Source organism: Passer domesticus, chromosome 3, assembly GCF_036417665.1.
Source record: "Passer domesticus isolate bPasDom1 chromosome 3, bPasDom1.hap1, whole genome shotgun sequence".
NCBI lineage: Eukaryota > Metazoa > Chordata > Aves > Passeriformes > Passeridae > Passer > Passer domesticus.
In genome coordinates this window covers 69,646,274-69,665,148 of record NC_087476.1, presented here as the reverse complement: position 1 = coordinate 69,665,148, position 18,875 = coordinate 69,646,274, and the positions used below count along the sequence as shown (strand labels likewise).

General features: G+C 39.6%; 1 long non-coding RNA gene across 1 annotated transcript; it reads right to left on the bottom strand.

Moving 5' to 3' along the window:
• Positions 1 to 10,811: 10,811 nt before the first annotated feature.
• Positions 10,812 to 12,382, bottom strand: LOC135296870 (uncharacterized). The gene is made up of 2 exons (XR_010358898.1): positions 11,577 to 12,382; positions 10,812 to 10,858 (listed from the first exon to the last, which is right to left on the bottom strand). It is a non-coding gene; the product is annotated as an uncharacterized LOC135296870 (long non-coding RNA).
• Between the last annotated feature and the right edge of the window lie 6,493 nt (positions 12,383 to 18,875).

Here is an 18,875-nt window from a genome sequence, read left to right as displayed (position 1 = left end):
TTATTAGAGCTGGTAACTATGTTAACAGCAGACAGAAAAAAAATTCAAAGAGGAAATAATACTTGTATAGAGTCATGAACACTTTTTTTCATGCCAATTTAACATTTAGGAAAAATTCGATGGAAAATGGAACAGAAAAATATTAGAACTGTAAAATGGCTAGACAAAAAAAAAAGTAGCCTTACAATCCTCCCACCTGACATGTAGTCATATGAAAAACATGACTTCTTTTTAATATGTTTATTTAAAAAATATCTTTCTTACATCCTAATGTTTGATCTCTTTCAAGAACAGATTCTCTAATCCAGTAAGAATTCTTGAACTTCTCTGTAGTAAGAGAGAATTGTAACAGGGCCAGACAATATATAATTAGTCTTATATTTAAATATTCAGCTCAGCAGTAACTACTACATCTACTCCAAGTCTTACTGTTTTGTTATTATCTAAAAGTTTTTGCTTTGTGCCATAAAAGTCTGCAAACAGACAATAAAAATTACTTCAGAGTTTTAAAAAATGCAGTGAAGACAGGAAGACAAAATGTATGATCATTTTCTCATACACATAAAAACCAGTTACAATATGAAGGAACATTGTTTTTCAAACAATGGGAATGAGATGAGGAAAGCCAATTTGAATGGGACAGGAAGACAGCTATGGAAAAGGTATCATTTACCACCTATCTTCCCCAAGACTAAAGAAATAATTACTCCAACCCACTGATAATTGTGTCAGATTTCAGAAAAGAGATATTACACACAGGGAAAATATATATCCTTGTAGTCTGATAAAGTATTTAGTATTGTATTAGTATTTAGTACATCTCAAGTTAAACCACTACTTCAGATTGAATGTGCACCCAAACCAAAGGCAATGATAAATGTTGTATTCTCTTTCATGTGGCATCCAGATTTTCACTGTGAATTGCAGGTGCAGATGTAACACATAAAAAATAGATGCCACATTGAGTCTCAACAGCAAAGCTTCTAGATGACAATCAGAAAGTAAAGAGAGGCCAAGCACAGATCTGATGCTTGTGCTGGCTGGAAATTCTCTAACAAATTTTTACATCCTCAACTTTTTTACAAACATTCAGAAAGGTTACTAAAGTCTGAAACACTGAAACACAGTCTTTCCTGTGACAGACAAGTTACTCTCTCACATCAGCTTCTTGTGTTTGCAGAGCACCCAGGCAGCCTCACAGAGCCTGGCTTTGCCTGGATTCTCTGCCTGCTAGAATAATATATCTTGCAGCAATTGTCATTTAGAAAGAGCATATGATTTCTCAGATGGGTCTAAATGTTCACAACAATCCAGAGAAGACAGTTAACCTGTTTTCTCCCAAGATTATTGAATGTTTTTTTACAAGGAAAATGTCCTATACGTGAAACTGATTTTTCTGGAGTGGAAACCATTGCCTAAGTTAGTGAAATTCACTCAGGAGAATCTACCTTAAGTGACTGTGAGTAAAACAGAGAAATTGACTTTCACTCAGGATAGGTGATGCAGTGGTGCAGCAAAGGCCAACAGTTTTAATTATTGCTTTTTACAATAGGACTAAATAAGGGAATAAATATTTAATTAATATAACATCTATTCTTATAAACTGCATGGTTTAAAAATTACATTGTGGTTTGTCTTTACATGTAGATATATTTGTGAAAGCCTCACAGAGAGGAAGAACAAAGTTCCCCATAATTCCATGCTTGGCTACTTGGCTAGACTGAACAATAGGTATTAATATTTCCTTTAATGAGGTTGCTTGTAAATGTTTTCATTTTTGGTCAAGGTCTACTGGGAAAGAATATTCCTCCATCCAAAAAAGGATGTAAACATTTCCTGATGTCTCCTGGTCAGCTGTTCAAGGTTGGCTACACCAAAGGCTTTTTGCCTTCAGGAATCCAGTCAGAACACTCCAAAGCTTCCTACAAGTTACTGAAATTTATCTGTGAGATAATTTTCTGAGGCGGGGGGGAGGGCGGGGTGTATGTATGTGCTTGAAGGCAAAACTTGTCTGAGAATGGCTGAATCATAACCTTAGACTCCAAGAACATTGTCAACAGGCAAAATTTTGGAGTGACAATTCTGCCAATCACTCCACACAAAATGGTAGTAAAAACTGGTGGATATAAATTCGGTACTTTCATAGTTTCTTTTTTAAATTTACTTTTTTGTTCTTTTTTCTTCTTCATAGGTTTCCCAGTGTCTTGAATGGAAATTTTAGCTATGAGGTGCTATAATAACTTAGTCTTAGATTAGACATGCGTGAATTCAAGAACTGACTGTACATTTTCAACCTGAAGACTTAATTTGTGTGTTTGGGGGCAAGTTATGTTTAAAATGTTGGACATAGCACATGCAGATGGCTGTAACACACCAAACATTTCAATGCTGAAAGATTTTTTTTGCTCCTTTTTAAAACTCTGTAAAGACTGTGAACTTTACCCTGACTTGAAACAGTCCAGATTCAAAAAGACCCAGGAGTAATTCCATGAATTACAGCTATTTATTCTTTCTGACCCAAGGACTTATACTGCTGTTCACTTCACTTGGAATCTGCAGACTAGCACAAGCAATGGCCCACTCACTTCTTCCCAAACAGAATTTAGTGTTTTAGACTCGGATGTGACACTATATTTTTGCCACAGAGCAACAATAAAACACAGAGATCTGCACTAAAGTCACTCAATTACAATTACAATTACATTGCCCCTGGGGAAAAAAATAGGCATGATTTGCAAACCCTGGAATTGGTGCAATAACTTATTTGGAGAAGTGACAGGATGAGAGCACGAAAAGTCTTTTCTACAAGAGGTTGCTGGAAACAAACTTCTTGTGTAGTCTACACTCCCAGCTGAGAGAGGGACAGAGGGTGCTCCCTGAGGCCAATTAGCAAGGGCTGGATTGTGTCCAAACTACTAACCCCAAACCTCACTGGAGTGTCCACCCTGCAAAGCATTTAGCCCTCAATCTCTGCTGGGCTCCTGTAGCCCTATGGCATGTCTTTTTTCATTCTTCTCCCTCTTTCCTACTCCTGTTCAGTGCGTCTGAAATAAAATGAACCATTACAGAGACCAGAAGTGTTAAAGCACAAAACTAAGGGTGTGTCAGATACCAAAGCCTGCAACACGAGGGAATGTGCAGGTATTTGAAGTTGCAAACCCTTTGAGCTATCTCTGGAGGATGAGAAAGGGCAAGAACCAGGTCTGGTCGTGACTTGTGTTTGCCTTTTGAGTGTGGTCCTTGGAGCAAACTGTTGCCAGACCACCCTGTGTTTTGTCATGGAAAGAGCCTTTTGGAGCGGGCAGATCAGCTAGCACTTGGGCAGCTTGGATATTCAGGAGTTCAGTGCATGAGGGAGATCCTTGGCCATCTGTCATTTAGGAATACAGAGGTACCTGGGTACCTGCAGCCAGAAGCAGGTTTCTAAGCTTGCCAAGGGGGAGAGATAGCAAGACTGTTACAACTTAAAAAGCTGCACAAGCAAATGAAAGGTTACCAAAGCCTTTTCAGGTAATTACTGGTTTTTGCTCTGCAGTCACTACTGGACCTCCAACCAGATGACCTCACCTGTCCTGTCTTCTCTCCCTTGAGCTCTCTGAACCCACTGTTAACATCCTCCTCCTATACTTTTTCCCCACAAGTGTCTTTAACACTGTACTGGTTATCTGTATCTTTCCTTATTTATCTTTTTTCAGAAGAGTGTTTTTATTAACCTTATGGAATCTTAGGGCTGACCCTCTTTATGGCTCATTGACCAGTTCTCATTCCTTGAGTTCTTTCTCAGAGAAACTCATGTCTGTTTCCCTTTAATTGTAAATCTTTTATGATTCCCTCAAACTTCCTGCATGAAAAACATTTGAATGTTTTCCAGCAGCACAGATCTTTCAAAATTACTCAGTTGCACAGTTCTGCCAGCATGAGTTATATTTATTTACAAGTAGGGCCACTAAACTTGAGGAAATAAGTTAGGAAAGAAAAGGTATTATCCAAAACAAAACGATGTCTGGTCCTTAATTCTCTATTTTATCTTGGAATATATAATACTTGTTATTAATTGATTTTATGTATTTAATGCATTTGTCCCTTAAAATACCCATCCTATCCAGCAACACATCCATCTTTAGAGCCATTAAATACAACACAAAATTGTCATTTAGACACCCCTATTCAATCTGTCACAGCTTGTATAATCTGAAAAAACTGGAGATTAAATTGTTGAAAACAAATAATTGGGGGGGAAAATGTACTACACTGGACAGAAGTTTTAAGAAAATTATTGATTTTTTTGGTGGATATTAACCTTTCTTTCATCTGAGGAGGAAGAATAACTTCTGAAGAATGAGCCACAACATTTGAACAAACAAGAGCATTGTGCTCTTTCTGTGGGAAATCTGCTGTTCTTTGCTTCTTCCATTTAGTAAATAAAATTCAGTTATTTAAGTACTCAGAACATTACTTTGTCTTATCCAAAATATTTTTTTTCCCTCTGGCTTATTCCCTGCAACAGTGCTAAAACATAAAGCAATTTTCACCAAGCAATCACGGTACAATATTCTCAAAAATCACTTTCCATTTGTCAGATTCCCAATCTTCCAAATTTCAAAACCTTTTCTGATGATTTAAGAAACATTTATTGTTATTTCACTTTCCAAAGAGAAAAATTCAGGTATCAAAGAAATACAGTTTGTCCACCTGGCAAATTAGAAGACACATAGGAAACTCAGTGGAGATTTCCTAGCAATCAGAAGCAGCTTTCTAAAGTGGGGCAGATCAGGTTTCTACTCAAGAAAATCCAATTTCAGCTAATTATCCTCTCCATGGATATGCAGAGTGTGAAGTTGTGTAGTTATTCCTAAAGCTCACAAGCCTCAGAAAAAGCTCACCAACTTGAGATCCTCTGTAGGCTACCACATGGCAAAAATTAATTAAAAAAACATCCCAAAGAAAAATTAGGAGTAAAGTTTTTTACAGTGAATATGTAACAAAGGATTCTGTTGCTGGCTGCCAAATTCAGCCCCATTGGGGAGGATATGACTGACGAATTACGGCTTAGTAACAGGGAATGATACAAACACTTATGCAACAATTTTCATTCTGTGTGGTGGAGGAATTATCTGCAAGCTGTTTCTGTTCTCTGTAAATCGTGCCATTACTTTGAAAACAGGATGTATGCTTCAGAGTAAAGTAAAACAAAAAAAAAATAATGCAACAGCATAAAGCCACCCCTGACATTATTGTTCAAACAACCCTCTTGTTCAAGGCCAGCAATATACCAAGGTAGGACAATGAGAGAGGAAATTCTGTTTAGTATGATCCTTGTCTGAAGAAAACCTTACATTTGAAGTTTCCAGAGCATCATGTCCATTTTGCTTGGCAAACTATGACCAAAGCTAAATTAATTTTCTTGCTTGCTGATGCTTCTTTCCAGATATTCATCAGCATGCCCTGCATGTTTCATGCATCTAAGTGTTCTCCAAAACTTGGGAACATTTCTGCCTGAGTATTTGCAACCTTGGGGCTTATATTCAACTGCATATAAGTTACATGTACAGAAGAATTTACAAGTACATTATCCTTATTATTTCACTAATGGTAATAATTTTTCTACTTTCTAAGATTTCTGAACATTCCCTACAGTGTATTACAGTTTTCAGACTGACTTAAAGAGAAATCCCCCCCAGACTGCTCAGCCTTGCCCGAGGTCAGGACATTGGTCATTTCCAAAGAGTCTATCTTCTCTGAACATGATTTTCCCCTCTTGGTACCAGACATAAATATTTGTTGCATGTGCTGCTTCAGCAGAGTAACAGCTCAGTTACTGTCCCAGTATCTGAACCAGCTGCTCTCAGCTGCTCCTGCTGTGGCAGAGCCAGACCCAGGACTAAGAGGAAGCCTGTTGGACACAGTAATCTCACTCCATACTTTCAATCTTTTGATTGGTGTGGGTGTCTTTTTTCAATCAAGAAGGAACAACCAGGGAGAAGAAAATGTGGATTTCAGAAAGGAGTCAAATGAGAGAAGGATGGTGGGAAAGCAAAAGAGAATGGGAGTCTTTTAAGTCAGAGGATACAAATATTAGGCCTGTCACAACCAGCATTTGTTTGTGCAAATTGTCCCGATGACCTCAAGAAGGGGGCTGGTAATGAAGAAGAGCACAACTTGGGCTATCCAGTCCTGCAGGCAAAGAAGCAAGAGGTGGACTGCTGCCTAGCCATGTGTGCACTCCCAGCCATACCAAATGAAAGCCAGGGTTTGCTGATCCTGCTGGTCTTGGCTCTCTGCAGGAAAAAAGGATCTCCTCTTTGATCAAAGATCTCTCTTACCTCCAGCAGTGCTCAGCTAAGACAAGTGAATTCTCTAAATGAGCATCTGCTGGTTTTAAATAAAAGAGAAATGCTGCCACTCAGTAATAAGGAAGAATGCTTGAAGAGATGAAAGGAATAGGCAGGCCTGTCTTGCTCAGCACAAGAAGGGCACTGGTACTGGTGCAAGGAGCAAAATCTGAGTGAAGTTAGTTGCAACCAAAAAGAGAACAGCACACCAGAGATGCTAAGAGGATTGAACACTGTGTTTAGAAGTTATCCCTTGTTGAGCTTGACTCCTGCTTTCTATGTCTAGCAGTTTATTTCTGTCTTCAGATTCTATTCATTGAGGGTTAAAGACTTGGTGTTGCAGGCTTTCACTTTAGGACAGCTGGTAAATTGCAGCTACAGCAAAGCAGAAGCTGAGGGCTCCAGCAGCTTTTTCCCTGGCAGAGGTCTCTTACCTGGAAAGCCAACCAGTAAAGATTCAAGCATATGCTATTCAACACGAGTGGGATACAGCACTAGACACTTTTATTACTGCATACTTTGCAGCCTCTGAAAGGTGACTTTTCAAAGTTGGCATCAGGATTGCTTGTGAATAGCCAAGAATCTACAGTATCACAGAGGAAGTGAAAATTCACCGCAAAGGATGCACTGTGCAGCCAATGCCTGGACGAGACTGAGTGGAAATCTCATTATGGTCTTCAACATACTCATGAGGGAAAGCAGAGGGGCAGGGACCAATCTCTTCACTCTGGTGATCAGCGACAGCACCCAAGGAAACAGGATGAAGCTGAGTCAGGGAAGATTTAGGTTACATATCAGGAAAAACTTTTTCAGCCAAAGGGTGTTTGGGCACTGGAAAAGGATCCCCAAGGAAGTGGTCAGAGCACCAGTCTGACACAGTCCAAGAAGCATTTGACCAACACTCTCGGGAACATGATGTGATTATTGGGATTTCCTGTACAGGGCCACGAGTTGAACTTGATGATCCTGATGGGTCCCTTTCAACTCAGCATGTTCTATGACTCTATGCTAAAGGATGTAAACCTCTGTTGTGCAGTTCCACAAAGATATTTCAAAATAGAAACAGGCAAACTGAACCCCCTGCCATGAAGACTGAAGTCCAGTGGCTGTGTCTGCCAGCATGTCAAGCCTTACACTTTGAAAGTGAGACAAACCACAGCCTACCACCCAGCCTTTTGGAGCACTCTGCTGCAGGCTCCTTCTCGAAGCTGTTCCCCTCACACTCCCAACCTCCTGAGGTCGGAGACGGTGCTCACTGTCACTCATTATTAACCATTTCACAGACTGCTGCCCTCGGGTTTGGTGGTTTGTGGGTTTTTTTTTGTTTGTTTTCTTTTGGGTTTTTTTTTGTTTTGTTTTTTTTTTTTTTTCTTTTCTGTTTTTTTCTGTTTTTTTTTTTTTTTTTTCCTCCATCGTGCTCGTGTGCAGAACAGTAACATCAGCACCCTCCGCTGGCCCCTGCCATGAAGGCACCCGCAGGGAAGGGGCTGATCGGAGCTTCTGCGAGACCTGCTACGTTAAATCTAGACAAACACATGTTTTTACTGGACTTATTAATGGGTCATGCCCTCTGTAAGCGGCCCCCAGCTGCTCCAGTCACTACACACACACACGATGTAAAAGAAAGGTAAGGGACTGTAAACCTTATGCAAAGACAGAGCACTTAATTTTAGTGTTAATTACAATCTATATGAAAATATGTATTCCCCAAACAGACTAGTCTTAATTAGAACTTTAGTTATAAAGTATCAATCTTATTTTTGGAGCTTGTAATTAAAAATTTAACTATTTAAATTTTGTTTTATTTAATTATTTAAATTATTATAAATTACTGTCATATATTTTCCCTCCAAGATTTCTGGACATTGGATATGTGCAAAATTCAATCAAACAAAATAAAGGCACAACCTATGCCAGTGCACCTGAGGAAGACCTGGTGTCTGTGTGCATGGCAGCTTGCAAAAATGTCCTTTAGAAGTAGTGACTGATTAAGCTCATACAACATATTTTAACTTGTTTTTTTTTCTTTGAAGATCACCTGTGCAATCACACTAATGATTTAAAAACTTTTATTCTGTGTAGTTACAGAAACTCTTTACTTATATCAAGGTGTCCAATAATAAACCCATAAAGGTTCATGTTGAAAATAATGGTCTACCTAAATCAGGTCATAATCTGGTGACATAATTATTTGAGGGGGTGGGAGGGATATTTTCTTTCTGTTTAGCATATGTGCCTTCATGCAGAGTAGCAGTGGTTCCAAGAGCAGGCTGATATGGATATTTGATTTTGATTACTCTTACCAATTGTATAACCAAAATCACCTAGACTGAAACTGGGAAAGGTCATTAATATTTCCTTACTGTAACTACATGGATGTGGATATTTATATGAAATTTAAATGGATAGACAGCATTTGAAATACCCTCTCCAAGTTCCTGTGAGTAGCTAGATACTGAATACATCTGCAGTGACTAAAGTAATTCTTACCACAAGTTTCTGGACACCCTAACCATGTGTAAGAATTCTCATTGGATTACATCTTCATCCAGTATATCATAGAAACATGAGTGAGATGAGTATATAAAGTGACTTCAACAAAGAAAGGAGTCGTATTTTCCAAGACAGAAATATGTCCCTGAGTGGGGGGATAAAATCAGCATTAAGAGTCTCTGCCCAAAAAGACAAGTGGTGGCACTGTTAGTGAAGTTACTTACTCCAATTCTGGTAATGCTTAAGCTTCTTTTTAACAATTTTTCAGTGTGTGGGTTCCTAGGAGTTTAAAAATGCACTGATCTAGTATTAGCAGGGCAAGTTTTAAAAAAAAAACCTCATAAAATTGCTTAAACGTAAAAAATGTTAAAAATTAGGTTGGTGGTAACCAACCTAATAATAAAACCTGGTAATAAAAGCAAAGAATATATAATGAAAGCTAACACACTTGGACTGCTAAGTTAATATCAGTGAAATCTCCCTGAAAGTGTAGAATTTGTTATTACTGAGCATTCAGGATTTTCAATTACTTTGCATATATGGCTATCTATCTCAAAATTTCATAGAAACATTTATAGGTCCTCAATAATCTCAGGTGTTATGATTAATTTAAAATGGCTGATCATTTTCCATGTTCTCTGTCTTGAAGGAGAAAGCACTTTTTTGGTTTTTTTCCAAAATATATATCATGCCTTCTACCATTAAATTAATTTTTGATATACTGCTATAAGGCTTTTATAAAGACAATGCAGTGTACAAACTAGCTTAATGTTTTCATTTTGCTTTAAATAGATATCACTTTCTTTTTACAAAGTTCTGTAAGCTTTATAAATAAAAACAATTTAGATTTATTCTGTCTTCTGAAAATACTTGGAAGACTGAATTTTTCTTGTGTTTCACTTATAGAGCTCTATGGAGGAAACCAACCATGCATCCTCCATTCTAACTACAAAAATCACATGCTTTTTTAATGCAAACATTCTCTGACATTACTATTTTGCTACCCCTACTTAAAAATTCTTGATAAACATAATAAAATAGATAAGTAGTTAGAACAGATTTGATAGGATTGTAACCAGATTATTACCAAAGCTGCCTGCTGACAGACAGAGGCTTGCATAGCCTGCCTTTGAAGATGTAGGCCTGGAAATGAATCAACCTACATTCTTTCTCTCCTTTCTTTCTTTCTTTCCCTTTCTCTCCTTCATGTCTTAAAAATTTTTTTAGCACAGGACAACAGGACACACAGTGATGTAAAATAAATGGCCAAGTGCCATATACCTTGAAGGACTACAATTTTATACCTGTGGTTCTCAAAACTCCCAATACTTTGGAGTATATGTGCTAGGACAAGCAGTCCCAAGAAGAACTGCCAATTTCTTAAAGCACTTTTGATTTTAGCTGATTTCATCAATGTTTTTGAGGCCTCATTAGTACATGTCTTGCATTTAAACCCATAAATTAGGTTATGCAAATCTGAAAACATTTCATACCAGTTAATAAAACTCAAATTCAGCTGCTCAGTTTCTTTCATTAAGGTAGATTGAAATTCTGTATATTTTTTCTATTCATTAATCACATGGCTGTTACCACCTTTCCTTAGCTGAGATTGAGATAGTCATTACTTCTTAAAAAAATGTGGGGCAACAAAATGTGAAAAATAACCCAAAATCCAGCAGTTCCTGATGAAACATTCTCTGCAATGACACAGTTAAGATGAAGCAAATACAGCTGCACACAGGAACACACCTCTTAAAACATTTTAATAGCAAACACGATTGAAGTCAATTTACTGTAAAGTTGTCCATTCTATAAAAGGATTGGAAATTTCCCATTGGGCTATGCTGTATTTTACTCAAAAATAAACTACAGTCAGCACAGCTGGAGGTGACAGAAGTATGTCCAGGCTAAATACTTACTCCCTGCTCTCCATCCCAGCTGTTAAATCTTTCTATTCCTTTTCCTTTCACAGCATGTACCACTGGATAGTTTCTAACCTCTCCTCTCTGCAGAATTCCTCAGCTCTCCCTGTACTTAAAAAGAGCTGATATGATTTAATGCAAACCCTCATTTTACCAAACCTCAGCTCACATATATGTTAAACTTTATAACCAACCACCTCATATTTTAACAACTCTGGCTCCTCTTAAAACATTTGTTGCATTACCATTTTGTCCTCCTAAGTAAGGACCATGCAGGACAAACTTTCACTAAGGTAAAACTACAAAGCACTTGCAATGGTGTCCAAAAACTGACAGCAACAACCTTAATTCCACCATGTCCTAATATTTAAATAGTTAACATCTTGTTACTTAGTGCTAAGACATTACAAATTATTACCAATTATAATTTAAATTATATTTAGCAATATATCAAGGATAATATTAATATAGTTATACAATGTGTTTTTCTTTTATAATTATGATTTATTATAAATTTATTGTCAAATATTATTACTAAGAAATTATAATTGTAGTTGTGCTGGTTTTGGCTGGGACGGAGTAAATTTTCTTCTCAGCTGATAGAGTGCTGTGTTTTGGAATTAGTACAATAATGCTGATGAGTTGCTTGCTGGGATTAAGCCATAATAGAGGCTAAAATGCTTATTTAACATAGTAAACTTACATAGACACAGTTTTATTAAAAGAAATTAAAAATACAGAGTTTTTGCTATCCACATGATGGTATCATCAAACAACTTGCTTGTGAGAATTTTACAAAAACCCCCAAAGGTTACAAAAAGTCACTTACTGTCTCCAAGCAGATTTTCTCTTTAATGTCATTCCTGTAAAAACATCTGCAACTCTTTCTTCAAACGTTCTTCTTTCTCTCGCTCTCTTTTTTTTTTCTTTTTTTTTTTTTTTACTTTTCATTATTTTCTCTTTTTATACTTTTACTGCTCTGGTCCACCCACTAATGCAAATTTTTCAGCTGGGCCATTTGAAGTCTAACACACTTAATATTCTGCATGATAAAACAAACATAAATAGCTGGCATGATTATTTCACTCATGGAAAGATCATGTTTTATTTTACTGTGTTTGAAACAAAAGCAATTCCGTTTATGGACATACAATATAACCTTGGCACTTTTCCCCCAATAAAACCAACATTTTTTTAAGCCAGCTACTATTATTTTTTCACGCAAATGTATTTTAATGATGTTAAGGAGGAGGAGATAAAGCTCAATCGATTTCTGCTACTGAGGCACAGTTCACAAGCAAGTAAAACCCTGCAGAATAAATCAGGACAATGCTGGTTCCTGTGCCTTGCAACAGGAGTAAATACGGGAAAGCTGCCGGTCGGGACAGGAAACCGCCTGGCTAAATGCAGCTGGCTGGGGGACATGGACCTGTGTCAACCTCTGCTCCTCTTCCAGGAGAGCTTTATGGAGAAAACAGGCTGGCACTGCGGAAAAGCAGATGCCCTCAGCACACACCGAGCTGGAGGGGAAAGCCAGCAGCTGCAATCTCTGCGTCCATCTCAGGTGAACAGAAGAAAAATAAGCAGAAGGAAAAAGAGAAATAAAAAAAACAACAAACAAAAAAAAAAAAAAAAAAAAAAAAACCGAACTAAACAAAAACCCAAACCAAAAAGCCCCACCCTACCAAAAGCCGGAATTCAAGCCCATCAAGCGGATCAGGCCGCTCCCGTCCCTCCTTTCCACGAGGGGTCGCGGTGGCCCCGCGGGCCGGCAGGGCCCGGGCGGCGGTGCCTGCGCCCGCCCCGCTGTGAGGGAAGGGGCGCGCCGGAGCCGCTCCCCGCGTTCCTTGTCCTGCCTCTGGGGCAGGGACTGCCCTCGAACCGCCACCTCTGCCCGTGTCCCCGCGGCCCCGGGCCACACGGCGCGCTCCCGGAGTGGGGGGCTCTGAGCCAGCCCTCCCTGTCCCTTCCTGTTGGCAGACGGGACAGAGGGACGGTGGCTTGAGGCGAGAGACGCCTCCGTAGTGTCCTCACCTCCTGTCCGCTGACAGAGAGGGCCCTCGGCGCGGGTGGGGACGCAGCATGACCGGGGTAGCAGATGGCAGCCTGCTGGCAGATCTGGTGCCAGCTCTGTCTCGTTCCTCTAATCGGAGCTGGAGGTGCTGCCGGAGTGCTCTGCCCTCAGGTGTGCACGGACAGCTTGGACAGGTCTCCTGCCAGCGGGAAAGTCCCGGCACAAACACGAGGGTGAACATGGGACACGGCATCCAAATGATCCGTGTGTGGGGCAAGGAAGGGCACTGTTGGCTCAGTCCGACTTGTCAAAAGTTGGATGCAAATTTGCTTACAAAAGGCTTGTTTACAACTTGGTTTTAGCCCAGGAAATACAAATGTATGTCAGGTCTTTCCAGATGTGCTGAAGTACAGATTCACTAATGATCAAAGAAAGCTCACCTTCTAGGAATGCATCTCTGAGCTGTGATCTTGACAGGTATCTCAGGAATTCTGTATCTCTGCTCAGTTACATCACCTTGCAGTGGCAGACAAGATCCTTGGATTCCAGCTATAGTAGCTGTCCCTCTCCACCCTTTTTTTATATCCCAGAAAGGCTAGACTGGAGTCCTTCACCAACAAAACCATCTTCACCAAAGCTCCAAGGACAGCCCTGTAGCTGACAAGTTTCTGCAGTGGCCACGTTCAGAGCACAGCCGTGGCAACGCAGTTTCAGAAACTGAAGGAGCACGAAGCTGCTCAGGCCTGTCTGTGAGCACACCTCCCAACATAACCCTCATCTTCCTCCGACCTACCCTGGCTGTCAGCACTAACAGGCATAGATTTAGGACACTTGAGTTAAAAACCTTCTTAATTAACCTGAGAAAACTTAAGCAAGATTCTTGACTTTTGGTTCCACAGCTGAATTCTCAGCTGCTTGAATGAACAGATAATCAGCTGAATCAGGTGATTTCTAACATGGAGGGGTTTGTTAGCTGTGAGCCAGAGGCTTCGTATTGTGTAAGCATCAGAAGCAAAGGGAAGAAAATTAATTAACTCACTTTCCTGGATGTGGCTAAAATAATCCCTTTGCAAATAGACTTTTGTTATTTACCTGTCAAAATTCTTGTGAAGAGGAGACATGTTCCCTGTTAGGAAATGTCACAGGTAGTATGAAATGGCCAGACACTAGGCCAAGTAACCTTTAGCACTCAAATCCACCTTCCTCTGTTACCAGTACACATCTAATCCACTTCTTTTTTCCAGCCAGCTCATACACAGCTGACAGAGCTATGTAAGGGAATCCCCACTGAAGGGAAATGCCCAACTGCTTGAGTTCCCTTTTGATGGGTTTTTCCAGTGGAGGCTGGGGATGGGTGCGTAGAAGTAAGTACAGTGTAAACCCTGAGTCAAAGAAAGCAGAGAAGGCTAGCAAAGGAGAGAACATATTCTGCTTGAGGTAGCAAGGGTTCAAAGCATCTTTCCGGGTTATGGAGATGTCCGGGAAACTGAAAGCTGTAAAGAATTATTTAAACAGTGAAAAGCAATAAATAATTTTTGATTCTTTTTAATCTTAGGTCTCAGTTTGCTGAGTCTTGCTTTAAATCCCAAGGAACATGCAACACAGACAGAAATTTCAGGGTATCCAGGACTTTCTTACCATTCTAGAATCCAAACTACAATTCCAAGCTTCACACTGCTCCTATTGCGTATTGCACAATGGAGAAGTCTGCAGGAGAGCCTGAAATCAACATTCAACCAGCCTAATAGAGACAAAGCTCAAAAATGAAACAAAGACACTCGTTTCCAGAATTTGTCTCTTTCAATCTTCTATTCACTGAGTTATGTATTTTGGAAAATGTTCTTCTGGTCAAATGTGGGCTGAAATTATGAAACCACGCTTTTCTTGCTTTAAAGATATTTGCATTACTCTGATTAGTTTGTGTGGTGAGCTCCTGCCCTCAAAGCGTAAGCATTATTCTGTGTGAAGCCAATGGAAGCTTTGGCTGCCTTAAGGATTATGGGTTAAGGCCCTACATTTGTACTGGTTTACGCCACTGTATGACCTAAATGAGATTAGAATAATAAATCCTGATTTATTATGAGGGTTTTATTTAGACATGTTTTGAGTATGAGGTCTGTGTCAGGATTAATAGTGAAATGTAACATGCCCAGGCACAGAGAAAGCCCAACAATGAAAGGACATTTTTTTCCCTTGAGAAAATTGGTTCCCAGCCCTCTGTTTGGCTTTTAACAGTTGCTAAATGTTCAATGGCAGAGAGATGCTGGATCCCAAAGATGACGTAGACCATGACTTGGAGATGAGCCCATTCCAAATGAAGGACAGAAGTATCCCATCAGCAGTATTTTGCAAGCCTAACTATGCCTATGCTCTGCAATGCAGTAGCATTCAAAAAGCTTCCAACAAGGTTCTCAGAATCCAAAGACAAACGAGAAATTACAGGTTCAGGATTTATTGGCTAATTCATTCGTCATGTTGAGCAGGCACTAGTTTAGGTGCTTGCCCTGTAGTTAAATCAGATTGCTGAACCCATTCCAAGGAAATGTCCATTTTTTCCAGCATCCTGGCCACCATGTGTCATCAAGAAATGTGACCTCTTGTCATGTAATACACCACATTGCATTGGCCTAAGTATTAGATGCAGAAGGTGTGTGCTTACACCACATAGTTAAATTTCTCTGTTCTAACAGTCACATAACAAAAGGCTTCAGAGGAATTTGTCTATTCAAAAGATTATTTAAAGTGACATGAGCGGAGTGCATGGAATTGAGCTCATACTTTTGTGAGACATGAAATGAAAAAGGAGGAGGTGTAAGTGTTGTGAGAAACCTGGGAGAATTAAATAATCGTGAATTACATGGTATCTCTACCCTTTGCCTAATTCAGAGTATTAATACTCCCACTCCCCACCAGATACTTGGCAGATTCTATTCAGCATCAGATTTCTGTCCCACTTGTTTTTTTGAGTAGAAATAGGAAGAATTATTTACTTCAAAATGTTGTTGAGTTTTGTAATCATAAGCCTCATGTGGTGCAGAGTAAAAGAAAATGTTGAACCAGAATACCAGTTTATTTTTGTTTGGTTTGCCAAGAGGCCTGTCTATCTGACAACCTCTCCTGGTATGTCTCAGCTGGGGTGGAATTGAATATAAAGGCCTCACAATTTTGCAGATAGCTTTGGGAGAAAACAACTTTTGAAGGAGGACAGACTTTATGGTCCAGCCATTGTACTTTCTTTAGTACTTCAGGTTTGAACTGTGAGAACCTGGTAGTTATAAGAAACACAATCCAAGAAGTCATGAAGCCTCAAAAGAATTTAAAAACTTGCTCATGTAACTAAGGACAAGTTTTCTGGACCATCATAGTATAGAATCAAATATTAAGATGGTTTCATATCTAAAAATCTTAAATTATTTTCTTCCATTCTCAGAAGTGCAGTTTTCTGCAAAACCCTTTCTAAAATATTTTTAGAACTACACACCAATGAGAGTCCATAGTTGCTGAGTGCTAACAGTCTTGCCAGCAAATTCATTAACTGCAAGTGACATCTAAGATGAGAACTCAGACCTCTTTGCATGGGAGCAGCGGCAGCAGTTCAACTTGCAGAACCCAGACACTTTATGTTAACTACTTTTGTTCATTTCAAGTCAAATAGCAGTGGGACAGCCTAGATAAGCAACTTTTTGAACACTGGCGGTTCAGTGAAGTTTCTTTCTTTGACCAATGGCCCTTAGAAAGAAAATAATAACACAAACAGATCGCTTGGAATTGCCCAGCATCCACAGAAAGCAGCAGGGCTGCTGAAGACCAAGAAGTGGCAGAACTTCCTAAGCACTAAAGAGCTGCATAGGAAGTTGAGTCTATTAAGAAGTTTCTTATAATGCTGCAATGCAGAGTGGCACACCAACCTTTGCTCACCTATGTCAAGGACACTTGTCTGGGGCACGGTCTGTGTGACCACTGTTTTTGCTGTCCCTTGGCAACACCTGTCCAAGGCAGCAGCTTCTTCTTCAGCTGTCTACAACACACAAAGTGTGAGCTGGCAATCACATCCACAAGGGCACTAAACCAGCAGATTGTTGAGAGGAAATGGATTCCTGCTCCCCTGTAGGTTTTATAGAATACTTCAGGCATGTGGCAGTGTTAAAATTCTGGTGGCTCTTGCTGAAGGAATGCAATGGCAGCCTTTACTCCGTGTAGCAGGTTAAAGTCTTACAGCACAAGCTGTGAAGAGCTGTTATAGGTCACTGATAAAAAGCAACAGAGTGCTTATGGCCACTGTGGGTTAATGATAGCCATAAGCACAGTCAGAAAGTTTGTGCTGAGAGCAGAGAGGTGATGTGTAACCCACTTAATTTGTTATTGCTGTACTCTGGCCTCTAGATAGTGTATGTGTGCAGTGGGGTTGTGAAGACTGACAGATATGTAAGGCTAGCCTGCTAGTGGAACCGAGGAAGCTACAAAGATGTTTTCCTTGTCTGCTAGGAGGAAGTATGTTTCAATATATGGGAGATGCTTTCCTGATCTGGGAGATGGAGCATTCTGTAATATGTATTGAAATATAATTTATTGTATCCTATTTGTTATACATATTTTCTAAACTGCTGTTCAGGCCCTTTACCTCCTAATTAACATTACAGCCTGAGTACAGACAGCTTCTCTGAAAAACTTGCTTCAGCAACTGTTCAGTTTTCCATGTCCTACCCTGTATCGAGTAAATGTTACTCTTTTTTCCTTTCCTTCCCCCCCCCCCCGCCCCCCCTCAGAAATTATGCAGGATCTGGGAGCATGTTCTAGTTCAAAACTAAGTCCAAGTTTATTTGCACTGAAGCCATATAATTATTCTGCAAGCTCTAACATACCTCTGTACATGTACATGATTTTTAGTGCTTAGGCATTTCTTGTCCTCTCTCATCTCTCCCATATTCACTCTGTGTTCTGTACATTTCTGTATGTAGACAAATCAACCATCACCCAGTGCTGTATATCACCCTGCTTCTGTAAGCTGTTTATCTGGGATTTCCAAGGCTGCCTGTTCCTGGTAAGAGTCTTAAAATCATATCTAGAAACTTTTATCAATTACCAGATTTACGGAAGCCCTGAGAACTAACAAATCCCTTTGCAGTCAATGGGACCTGAGTTTACTCTGCACCTTGAAAATTAAGCTGCTTAAGTTTCAGTACCTAACCTTGGATTTTGGAACAGAGCTTTAAGGTTTCAGAGCTTTAAGGGTATTTCTGGGGCAGAATGGGGTTTGGGAACTTTTTAAATAGATACCCATATTTTATATATTGTATTTATTTCACTAATCACAATTATGAAAATTGTCTTTTTCAACAAAATCGTAGTTTTGAACTCCTCTTAGTGCGAGGCATTAATAATGGAAATCATTATTTTAGTTGATAGTGTCAGTTTCTGCATAGCATATACACTGTGTTAGTTCATTACATGGACCCTTTCACTACAGGAATCTCTTTTCACTGCTCACCAGACATGTGGGGTCTTCCCTGGGGATTGGTCCAGGTAATAAGCACTTCTTGCAATCAGCTTACTATAAATGATAGAGACAAATGTGGCAGTGCTCCAGCCACAACCAAAGTAGCTTTTAAAATCTTGTTGTACGGTACATGGTGCTATACATGACTCAGAGATATATGAAGCATTTTGACCACACGACAAATGTCTAAACCACTCAGTTTCAGTTCTCAGTTCTCACCCCCATGAGTCAAACCCATCAGCCTGCCTTAGCACCTATTCATTTATAGATTTCATCCCAAGGGCGCATCGGCACACTTGTGAGAAGGTGTGTCCAGTCAGCTGTTTCCAGAGTGATGGCACAAAAGCAACCAAGAAGAAAAAACCTGTAGCTGCATGTATGCTTTGGCGAATTTAGATCTTTAGGAGGTTTCATTTTGTTCCTATATATACTAGGTTTGGAAGTCCTGATGTACCTTTTCTCCTATTCTAATGAAGTGTCTTATAAGAAAAAGAAGAAACTGAATGTATTAGATTTGCTGTGCCAATTGTGCAACTCTTTATAAACACAAAGCTTTCTGCAATGCCAAGCTGAGCTTTTGCAGCTTAATACAGCAGTTCGAATTTCAGGAGTACTTG